Below are 11210 nucleotides of genomic sequence, written 5' to 3' on the forward strand. Positions count from 1 at the left end.
CTCATTTATAGAACCTGCTAATATATCTGCACCTTGTGGTTTTCATCATAATAAAAAGGTATATACATCATAAATGCATCATTATAAAACAGGTTTATTAGAAGCTAGCAATTAATCAATATGTCGCCATTTTTAATTAAAAAGAAAAACAATAAAAATTCATTAATAATAATAAAAAACAAAACAAAATAACACAATATATAACCAAAATATATAGCAGCTATTTTGGAAAAATCCCTGCAGATAATAAAAAATACACAAAAAATTATTATATTTTTTACACATAAATATGTCTAAAAATAGGGATCGTTCCCTTATAGGATCTTGAACATCATAGGTTTCGCTTAAGTATGTATATTAATGTCCCCACAAAAAAGATCTTTATGACTAAAAATACTTCTAGGTCAAGTGTTACTGTTCAAATAATAATAATATTTCTTCCCGATAATAAATGGTAGTATTAATATACGAACTATAAAAACCCCCCTTGTGTTCTTCACCTCCATGCAGTACCATTCCCAGACATGCTGTACTATCACCACCCCCAGATACCAATGATGCTAAAAAGCACCACCATGTTTATTGTACCCCTCATTGGTTTCACCTTATGGTTGTTTTCATTATATACGTACCTCCCTTCCTCTCTGGCCTCGTTCCCCTATCAGCCCCCCTTCCCCTCTTTTCTTTCCCAAATCCCTTTCCCCCCCCCCCCCTCCCTCCCTTGATCTTTCCCCTTTTCCCTCCCTTCAGCTTATTCTGATAACAATGAATACTGTCTAATATATTATGCACCAAGATAGAACACTAGAATAAACTAGACTAATAAATAAACAAAAAAAGAAACAAAAGCTCATTGAGGTCCCATTTCTGGTGCAAATAAAATAAAGAGAAAATAATGAAAATTGTATATAATAGTATCGATATGTATATGTCCTTACCTGCTGATTATGTATTCCTCGATTTTTCCGATAGTCTAACTGTGTGACCATACCGGATTAGATGAGCTATGACATCATGTCTCATAAACCCCCATGAATGGGGGAATGCCTTTTAAAAGTACACTATGTGTCTACATGTGGAATTAGATCTATCATGAGATTGGACATACACCTGTCCATATATCTATGTCCTACCTATCAAATATATATTTGCATATATCTATGGAATTCACCTCTCCTATAAGGGAACGATCCCTATTTTTAGACATATATATGTGTAAAAAATATAATAATTTTTTGTGTATTTTTTATTATCTGCAGGGATTTTTCCAAAATAGCTGCTATATATTTTGGTTATATATTGTGTTATTTTGTTTTGTTTTTTATTATTATTAATGAATTTTTATTGTTTTTCTTTTTAATTAAAAATGGCGACATATTGATTAATTGCTAGCTTCTAATAAACCTGTTTTATAATGATGCATTTATGATGTATATACCTTTTTATTATGATGAAAACCACAAGGTGCAGATATATTAGCAGGTTCTATAAATGAGGCTCAGCTGCACATATATGCAAAACCTATAAGGAAGTACAAACGTATATGAGGTCGAGGCTTGGACCTCAATACAACTGCGCATGTGCCAAACAGATAAAGTTGATGTTGAAAAATAAAAAAACGCCCATATGGGCGGCGCCTGCCCCGATAAATATGAGCAAGGGGGATCCTACAAGCCATCTGAGGAAGCCGCTGACACTCCAAGAGGCGGGGAAACGCGTCATAGGAACACTCGATTTGTCAATTGACACTCTGAAAGCACCCTGCTGGGAGACCCGGAAGCCGGAGCAAGCGTGTTCGAGACAAGGCTGACAGCTCTCACAGCCGTGAACCCTCTCCAGGCGTGGGCGATAGAATCAACTCCCGTGGATTACAAACGGAGCATAAGTATACCTTTTTGCACCCATCTAACTACAAAGCTTTCTAACATCTTTAAGCTTGTATGTGGCTCTAATGACTGAGTGTTAAAATATTTGGCTGGGAATTAACCCCTACATGTGCTTAAAAGAAGGATGTCTGTTTAAAAAAACGCTATTTAAGCTTCTGATACCAGACTAACACCGCTTTGCACAAAAAGACTGCCATTAATTAACCCTTTGTCTGCTTGAATTGCTGATAAAGCTCTGCGTTAATAGATATGCTATATAGGGGATACTAAATAGTATCTTACAAATCCTTGCTGGACTGTGCAGACTGAATCCAGTTGATCTGGTGATGCTTTAAATCGGTACTTATGCACCAATAGGTTTTCTCAATTCTCCAAACCACCGGCCGGTGTTTTCAGTTTTATAAATAATTGTTATTGTGATTATTGGTAAATAAATTTGTATTTTTTTAAAATTGTGTGCCTTTAGTGTCCTTTAGCGCCGCCTACCCCCCTGTTTTTTCCATATTTTCTCTCTAAGAGGGGTTGAGTATCCCCCCTAGACGGCAGCTAGGACACATTACTATTCCCAGCGCTCTGCTATCTATTCTATTTTGCAATTACAATAAATAATGACAATAATAACAATTAATCAACTTACTACATTAATGACTAAAAATTATGAAAGAAAATATATGAAAAAACAGTCAGTCAATCTGCTTTAGGGAGGAGCGCAATTGCTTGAAGTATGCGTTCAAATGGGTTATCACCACCCAAAGTCTTTCGCCACAAACTCCTGTAAATATGATTGGAGCTGATGGCGTGCTGTGCCTCTTTGACGCTTATTGTTCCATTTGCATGCGCCCCAAAGTCTCTCCACAGTCTGTGTATGAACCCCTGTGGCCAGGTCAATGAAAATAAACCTATGGTTCACTTGTGGATGCTGATAACCTGCCAGTTCCAGCTGTTCAGTGCTGTACTCCCTCCAGCAGTCCATATAAATATTGGTGCCGGGCTTAATATTTTCAGTCATAGCCACCATCAAAGTGGTGGCATCACGTCTGGGCACCATTTTAAGGAAGCACTGTCCAGTTTCCAGACAAATTCCACCAAAAATCCACTGCTGTGGTCAAGTCCGTCCGACGTTGCTTTTTTGCTTGACAAACAAGCTTTCTTCCACCTCCACAATGTGGCCAGGACCACCAATACGCCGCTGGGGCTGCACCATAAGCTCCATGGTGCAAGCCTCCCGCATCCAATGGTTATACGGGACCGCAGTTTTTTTTCGATATTTCCAGCTGTCGCCCACGATACTCGATTGAGGTGAGCTCCTGGGCCCAGGAATATATGAAGCGAATCATAGTGAAGAAAGATAAGCGGCACCCTGGAAACCAGAGGGCCGCTCTGAGGCTCACCTTGAGAAGATATGCTTTCACATGGCACCGCCACATACATTCCTTAACTGACAGCCGCATAGGGTGTCCGTTACTGCAATTTTGCGTCAGCGGAAGCAGATCATGGTGCTGGAAGAACTGGATAGCCTCCTCCTCCATCTGAGGCAAGCTGAACATGTTCACTGGTACAGCCATTTCCAATATTTGTACAGCAGGTCTGAGGGATGCTGCCAGTCCTATCAGAAATTCACCTCAGAATGATTCTCTGACAGGATCTGACAGGGGCGGGAATGGGAGCGGTACTGAAATTGCATCACACGCCACTATAACATGACATGCGACGCAATGCAATTTCAGTACGGTACCGTACGTAAAGAAATTGGGCGCCGTGCTAGGAAACAAGTACCGAGTAATCTGGTAGCCATGTCCTTAGTCAGGCTATGGCTTTAGGTATTGTATTTCCCTCCCATTGCTTTGGTATATCCCATTGTAAAGAGCTGCCGTGAAGTAGGAAGCAGAAACCAGCAACTTTTACTCACAATAACTTAATTTCAGAATACTTCATGGTAGCTCAAAAACCTCCCAAACTTTTTTTTCTTCTTAGGATTATGGATGCAGACACAAAATACTGGTAGGCTGGAGGTGCAAAACATATGCACCTAGGGATTCTAGGGGAAAAAAAAAAAAACAGACACCTTTCTATAATTAGGAAAGGGGCCTTAACCCATTGTAAAGGGCTGCCATAAAGTAGGAAGAAGAAAATAACAATACAAAGCTTACAACCTTATTACGATGTTCTGCTTTGTGGAGTTTGTCACCAAAACTGGTTGCTTGTACCTCATGTTGTCAGAAAATCTGCAGTTGCTCACCTTTTCCTTTTACTTAATGTAGATATCGTGGCAGTGGTGTAAAATAGAGACTGTCTGCCAGTGCTTGTTGGTATTTTGAACAATCAAAACACCAACATGTTCAAAATGCCAAAATTCATCATGCAGACATTGTCAAAACGCCTACAGACCAAATGGCAAATTGTTTTGTTTTTGTCGGAATAGGTCGACATGGACACCACATAAATGTACCGCCACGCTCAGGACATTGTAATCCATCTCTATGCCCACTTGGATCGTGAAGTAAGAACAAGTCTGTTTCAAGTAAAAAAAAAAAAAAAAATCAGACATTCAACATCAAATGTAAGCATTGTGGCTTGTTGGAACAGACTAAGTAAACTCTCTTGTGTTTCCTCTCACCCCGTTGTTTGACAACCCCGGGTTCCCCCCCGGAAGTTGCCAAGTCAACATTCAATATATGGAAACGACACAGGGTTCAACGGGTGGGACAATTGATGGAAGGGGGCAGGGTGATGCCCTTCCCTGCCCTGCAAGACAAGCGGGGGCTGCCCTCATCTGAGATTTGGAGAGAACTACAATTAAAACATTATGCGCAGGGGAGGGATGTGCGTGCGGCTGCCAGCAGAGCTTTGACACCTTTTGAGAGCATGTGCCTTGCACCATTGCGCCCGGCGCATTTTCTGTCCATGGGTTATGGTCTCTTAATAGAACACAAATATAATACACTGCCTGCTTATGCCCATGCCTGGAGTAAGGACCTTTCCATTGACATAGAGGATGAGACCTGGACAAAAATATTTCAGGCCACATGTTAGCTCCTTCAGTTACTCTGTGATTGAAACTCAGTTTAAAGTTCTCTCTCGTTGGTACAGATGCCCACTCACAATAGCAAGAATGTTCCCTGGTACATCTGCTGGAGATGCAACAAAGAGATTGGCTCCCCTCTACATATATGGTAGGACTGTAGGCTACTCCGTCCCTTTTGGGATCAAGTTTTATCTATTTCTAATGGTGCCCACACACGCACCGATTTCAGTGCTATGCGATTTTGGCTGTACAATGGTTCTTTACAATTTTTCTGCCAGAATTAAGCATGACCCGATGCGATGGTTATTTTGCTGTCTGCGATGCGATGCTGTGCGATTTAAGCACATTTTTTCACTTGCTTTTTCTGACCTTTATTTTGTTCTAGTTCACATGTTTTAAACCTGCAATAAAGTTGTTGATAACAATTTGTATGTTGAAAAAAAGTAGTCTGAGGTACTTTATTCCCCCCCCCCCCAAAAAAAAAAAATCGTATAGCATCGGCTCGTATGCCTGTATAATGCTGAGCCCGATGCTATGCGATAATGTCCAAAAAAGTACCTGCTGCACATACTTTTTTGGACATCCAAAATCGGTCCCCGGGAACGCGCATAGCAAAGCATTGCGTCGCACACGCCGCCCGAAAACACCCCGATAATTGTACGCACAATGCGTTTTGTACTTTAAAAGTACAAAACGCATTCTATAATCGGTGCGTGTGTGGGCTGCATAAGTCTATAGTAGGTAAAGAAATTCCTACTACCCCTTCATTCTGGCTGCTTAATTTGTATCCCGGATCAATACGGTCCTATAAAAAATCCCTATTGAAATTTCTGAATGGTGCCGCGAAAGCGGTCATAGCAGTACGCTGGCGAACCACATCTCCTCCCACAATTAATGAATGGTTTGCTCGTATAGATCTGTATATGTCAATGGAGGATCTGAGGGTGCCACCTGAACGTACCCAGGAGATTACAACAATATGGTATCCGTGGCTGGAGTTTAAGTCTTCCCAGGTCTACTTGGACAACTACTAACTGGTAGACTGACTAACTTGCATAAGCTCCAACTGTACTTTCCCCTTATTTTCCTTTCCTACTCCCTATTTCCCTCATCTGTTTGTCTTTTAAATTTTAAGTTTTTTCATGTGTTATATATTCCAGCAGTGTGAAATGTATACGAAATTAGATTACGCAGACGATTTGATATTGTATAATGTTTAAATGACTTGTCTTCATTACATGTGAACTGTACTTTCTGGCTTGTTGTCTACACTGCCAAATGTTGTTCTACTTTTCCTCTTTTCACATTACCAAAATCAATAAACATACATTGCAAAAAAAATGTAAGCATTGTGACCAAGTCAGCATAATGAATTTGCCTGTATTTTGACAGTCTGCCAATGGTCCTGTATTTTGACATCCCTAAATTGACTGCATCCCCCTGGTGCATCTGCTCCCTGAAAATGTCCTCATTTGTACCCCTCTTGGAGTGCCATACAGACCTCACCTTAGAAATATGCATATTAGTGAGTATGATGTGCTTAAATTCTTACCATTCAAAACGTCAATTAAAGAATTTATTGCACATACTACTGTGATGACTGCGTTCATTAAAATGCCAATACACAGCTAAATGTATGGAAACACATAAACGCTTTTCTTGCAGATGCTGTTGTATTAAAATATCGAATTGGAATGAATAAATGTTTTCGTGTATGAGCTACAATGCTTTATGTACTAAAATTACCAGGCATTTGGGGGGTGGAGGAGGGAACCCCACAATAGACACAGCAAACATACCTGTGATCAAACTTTAAAATGATAACCCTCCTTTTGTATTCTAGACCGTTTGGGTGACATTTAATAGGACGCAATTTTATTTTGGGGCGGTAATTTTAGTCGCCAAAAACGTCAGAATTCGCACTTTTTTCCCATTGAAAAATATAGAAATCGCCAATTTAATGGTGTGCGAATTTGGAAGTCGCCCAAAAAATAGACAAGGTTCTGACTGGTGAATGTGACAGACCCATGCACAGATCATTGAGATCTGTGTATGGTTCTTTGTTAAAATGTGTAAAAGTAAAAAAAAAAAAAATGGGTACTTGTCGCCTAGCACGGCGCCCAGATTTCCTACGTACAGCACCGTAGGGAAACGCATCACATGGTCCAGTATAACGGCATGCAATGCGATTTTTTTATTGTAATTTTGTCTATGCTCATTGTACCCCACTATATCACATGCGATTTTATAGGGTGTGCGATGCCATGACATTAGGTATACAATATGATTATAGGTTGCAAAAATAGGCTTAACGCACCCGCCCCCGCCTCCCCCCCACTATCCACAGCAGTCTGAAGCATTTTCATTCCCCCACTTTCCACGTCGGCGTGGAGTTGAGGTTATATAGTGTGGCGAGCACAGCGAGCCCCGCAAGGGGATGCGGACTACTTTACATGTCATGGCATCACACAACAGATTGCATGCAATTTTGCGGCAGATGCAATGGCCCGGGGCAGAGAGAGCAGTGAATAAATTACATAGGAAAATCGCATCGCACATCGCATGGCCCTAAAATGGCCCATGCAATGTGATTTTCCTACGCAGAATACAGAATAGCCCACTAAGTAAATTGCTTACTGGGCACCGTTTTAGGAAACAAGTACCAAAAAAATGGTCCCCCCCTTCCTGAGCATAACCAGCCCCGGGCTCATTGAGCCAGACCTGGTTCCAAACATATGGGAGACAAAAAGGGTAGGGGTCCCCCGTATTTCTGAAACCAGCCCCAGACTCTTGGCCCGATCATGGTTCCAAAAATACAGGGGACAAAAAAAAAACTGGGTGTCACCCGTATTTTTAATCCAGCACCGGGCTCCAACAGCCCGCGGTGTCATGCCACAGCCGGGGGACACTTTTTACATAAAAGTCCCCTGGCCGTACCACTAACACCGTGGCTGGTCAGCCTTGGACAGAGGGAGCGGGGACCCCTCCACTAAAGGCCCCCCCCCCAGGCTTCACCCATCCAGGGCTGAAGCCCAGGGCTGTTATCGGTGTCCATGGGCTTTGGACGCCGGCCTGATAGGGTTAAATCATTAATAAATATTGCTTTATAATACAGGTGAACTACATGTGCCAGCAAGCCTCCCCCGCATGAGGGGCCTTTGCAAACCACAAGTCCCAGCAAGTGAGGCATTAATGGGCCTGCTGGGACTTGTAGTCCACCTGTAAAAAGAATGTTAACAGAAAAGTACAACTTTATTTATTTTTGTAACCAGGACCGGGCCAAGAGTCTGGGGCTGGTTTCAGAAATACGGGGGACCTCTACGCTTTTTGTCCCCTGTATATTTGGAGGCAGGTCCGGCTCAATGACTAAAAATCACACTGCAATTTTAAAAAGTGTTATTTCAGAAAGTGTGATTTTTTTCGCATTACATTAAATCTCGCCCATAGTTTTTTTTATTTATTTTTTATTAGCAGGTTGGCCTGCAGAAAACAACCCTTATGGGACATACACAGATTAACACAAGTCTGCCATAATAAGTGGGGTATTCAATCTGGAGGCCACGGCGGTCAAGCTTGCCATCCCATTCCCGGTCAGCTCGACCAAGAACATGCCTGCTGATGGAAGAAAAGGGGGCGTGGCTGCGAGTTGCGGCTGGGAAGAGGCGAGCTGCAGCTGGCAGTTCGTCACTTCTCGGCAGAACGAGCCCGACAGCTTGTGAAGTCGGGCTTGTTCTGTTGAGATAGCATTGAATAGGGCCCAGCAGCCATCTCCCCTGTGGGGAGATGGTCACTGGTGATTGACCTCCCCTAAATCTCTGTGCAAAACAAAAAATATATAAAATAATGGGGTATTACACGGGTGATGTAGATCGCTTCTTAATACATGGGTTTCTTGCTAAGCAATCTTACTAGATATATACTGTATTACCTAGACTGGCAATAGCACCATGCATAATCACTGCTATGGGGCACACACACTAAGCGATTTCTGCTTCATTTCTAAGAAATTGAGCCAAATTTCTTAGATCAGTGGTTCCCAAAAGTACAGCACCCCAGCGGATCAGAATTTTTATTCATAGCACCCCCTAGAGCTGAACGTTTTGTATTTAAAAAAATATATATATATGAAATGTAAAATTGTGTTCATCTCATCCTTCATGCCAGTTATATGGTAATGGACACAGTTACATTGTTTATAATTTGAATTGGTCATGGGCCACCAATCCATGGTGCACCTGGGTGCCACGGGCTTAGATAGTAAGTATAATCTCCCCGTATAAGCACCATGACAAAAGTGCATCATGAGAAGTTTTAAAGGGCAAGTGAATTCCTGGGTAAAATTTAATAGGATGAGAGATTTAGAAAGTGAGATATTTGGCGATTTAAAAAAAAAAAAAAAAAATGGAGATTTCGTCCCAATCATTTACACAGCAAAACTAGTTTGAAGTGTAAATGATTGCCGCTTTAAAAAAAAAAACGTAGATGTTTCTTCCCACATCGCTCACTTTCTGAATCTCTCATCCTATTAAATTTCACCCCATATGATCAAACACTTGACCTAGTTGCAATGCTATTTATATATGGTTCGAACACAAAATATGAATGCCCTCCCTTCTTTCTTCAAACAGCCTTTGAGTTTGGAAGCGATCTCCATTGTTGATTTCCTCTATATGATAACTATTCATACCTTTTTCTCCTGTAGTTTACATACCCATACCCCTTGCTTATAAAAATAAAAAAAGTCCAAATTGGAGGTGTATGAGATGCCACCAGGTCTGATGTAGTCCCGTGTATGCAGGGCCACCCTACGCCTCAGGACCCCCCCTCCCCCTCCCAGCAAGGAACAGGGGTCGCATGAGAAACATTGCATGCAATTCTGCCACCTGGGAAGGTCTTGGGCAGCTCATGAAGGGTTGGATGGCCAGACACTGTTGCTATACATCGTAGTAGTGTATGGCCAGCTTAGCTCTTCCGCAGCTGCCTGTTCAATCATTCCCAATACAAATGGTGAAAATTATCTTATTTTGCAGCAAAAAAAACATTTGTGAAACAAGTACTATGTTCTTCCAATCCTGCATATTTCACCTCAAGCAGATGAGCTGTTTTGTAACCATTCGTGTTGATTATATCAGCTCTGCAATAACAAAATCTATAATGGTTTAGACTCCAATGTTATAGCTAAGTCGTTTGGAAAGAAACACCACAAACATTATGCAATAGCAAAATGGCCGTTTATTGCCTACACAGATGGGGTAAAAAACAAAGAAAGAAACAAAAAAAAAAAAAAAAAAACGGAACCCCAGAAAAGAAGGGTACACAAGGAAAAAAGAAGCAATTTAGCCCTATACATTAGGTGTGAGCAGTACCCAAAACACAAAAATGGATAAAGTAATTTATCAGAAATAGTAGTTTGAGGTTCTTCAGCACCTCTCCACAGCTGCCACAAGTCTACAAAGCAGTACTAACAGTGCAACTTTTAGGTTGGATTCTGTATGATTCACATTTGTAATACCAAGAAATCTCCAGAGCACACAGCAGATTTTATACATTATATATTGCCAAAAATACATTAGCTGTGTAATCCAGACTATTAAACTGCAGTAAATACATAAAAAGTTTAAAATGGCTGGTGATGTTTTCAATCGTATACATTGCTGAAAGCACTGTAAACACAGACCCATTACTGTAAAATCACTATCATGATCAGATTATGTAACAAATTAAAAAAAAAAAAAAAAATTCTGCCCCACTAGCTTCAGAATGCTGTGCATAAGAAGATTACTTTGTATATTATGTAACAATATATTTTTTTTAATGTGAAACTGACATAGGTGTTCAGAGCTGCCTGCTGGAAGGGTGGGGTGGGGGTACATGCAAACTTTCAAAGCTGTTCAGAGTTTAATAGCAATGACTGTACTATTGTTATTCACTGTATTTTTACAGGTATTAATGCGAAAAGTTAGTTCAGTTTTAATACATAAAAAAAAAAAAAAAAAAAAAAAAAAAAAAGTCACATTCCATTTTAATCCCTGTAAAAATTGTGGATTCCAATATCTTTGCTGGTGGAAATAACTAAGGAATGCTATAAGAATCACTGTAATTTAACCTCCACTGCCACAAAATAAACAGAATAAAAAACAGACACACACTTTAGTTACATTTGTACGTGAAACTTGTTTAGATCTATTCAATTTGTCCTGACAAAATTAGAAAATTGTACCACATAGCAAGAAGGAAACAAAAACAAAATTAATCTTAAAACATTTTATAGAGGTGCAAACACCATCCTAGTTAATAGT

The sequence above is a fragment of the Crinia signifera genome, chromosome 1 (genome assembly GCF_055691185.1).
Source record: "Crinia signifera chromosome 1, ASM5569118v1, whole genome shotgun sequence".
NCBI classification, from domain to species: domain Eukaryota; kingdom Metazoa; phylum Chordata; class Amphibia; order Anura; family Myobatrachidae; genus Crinia; species Crinia signifera.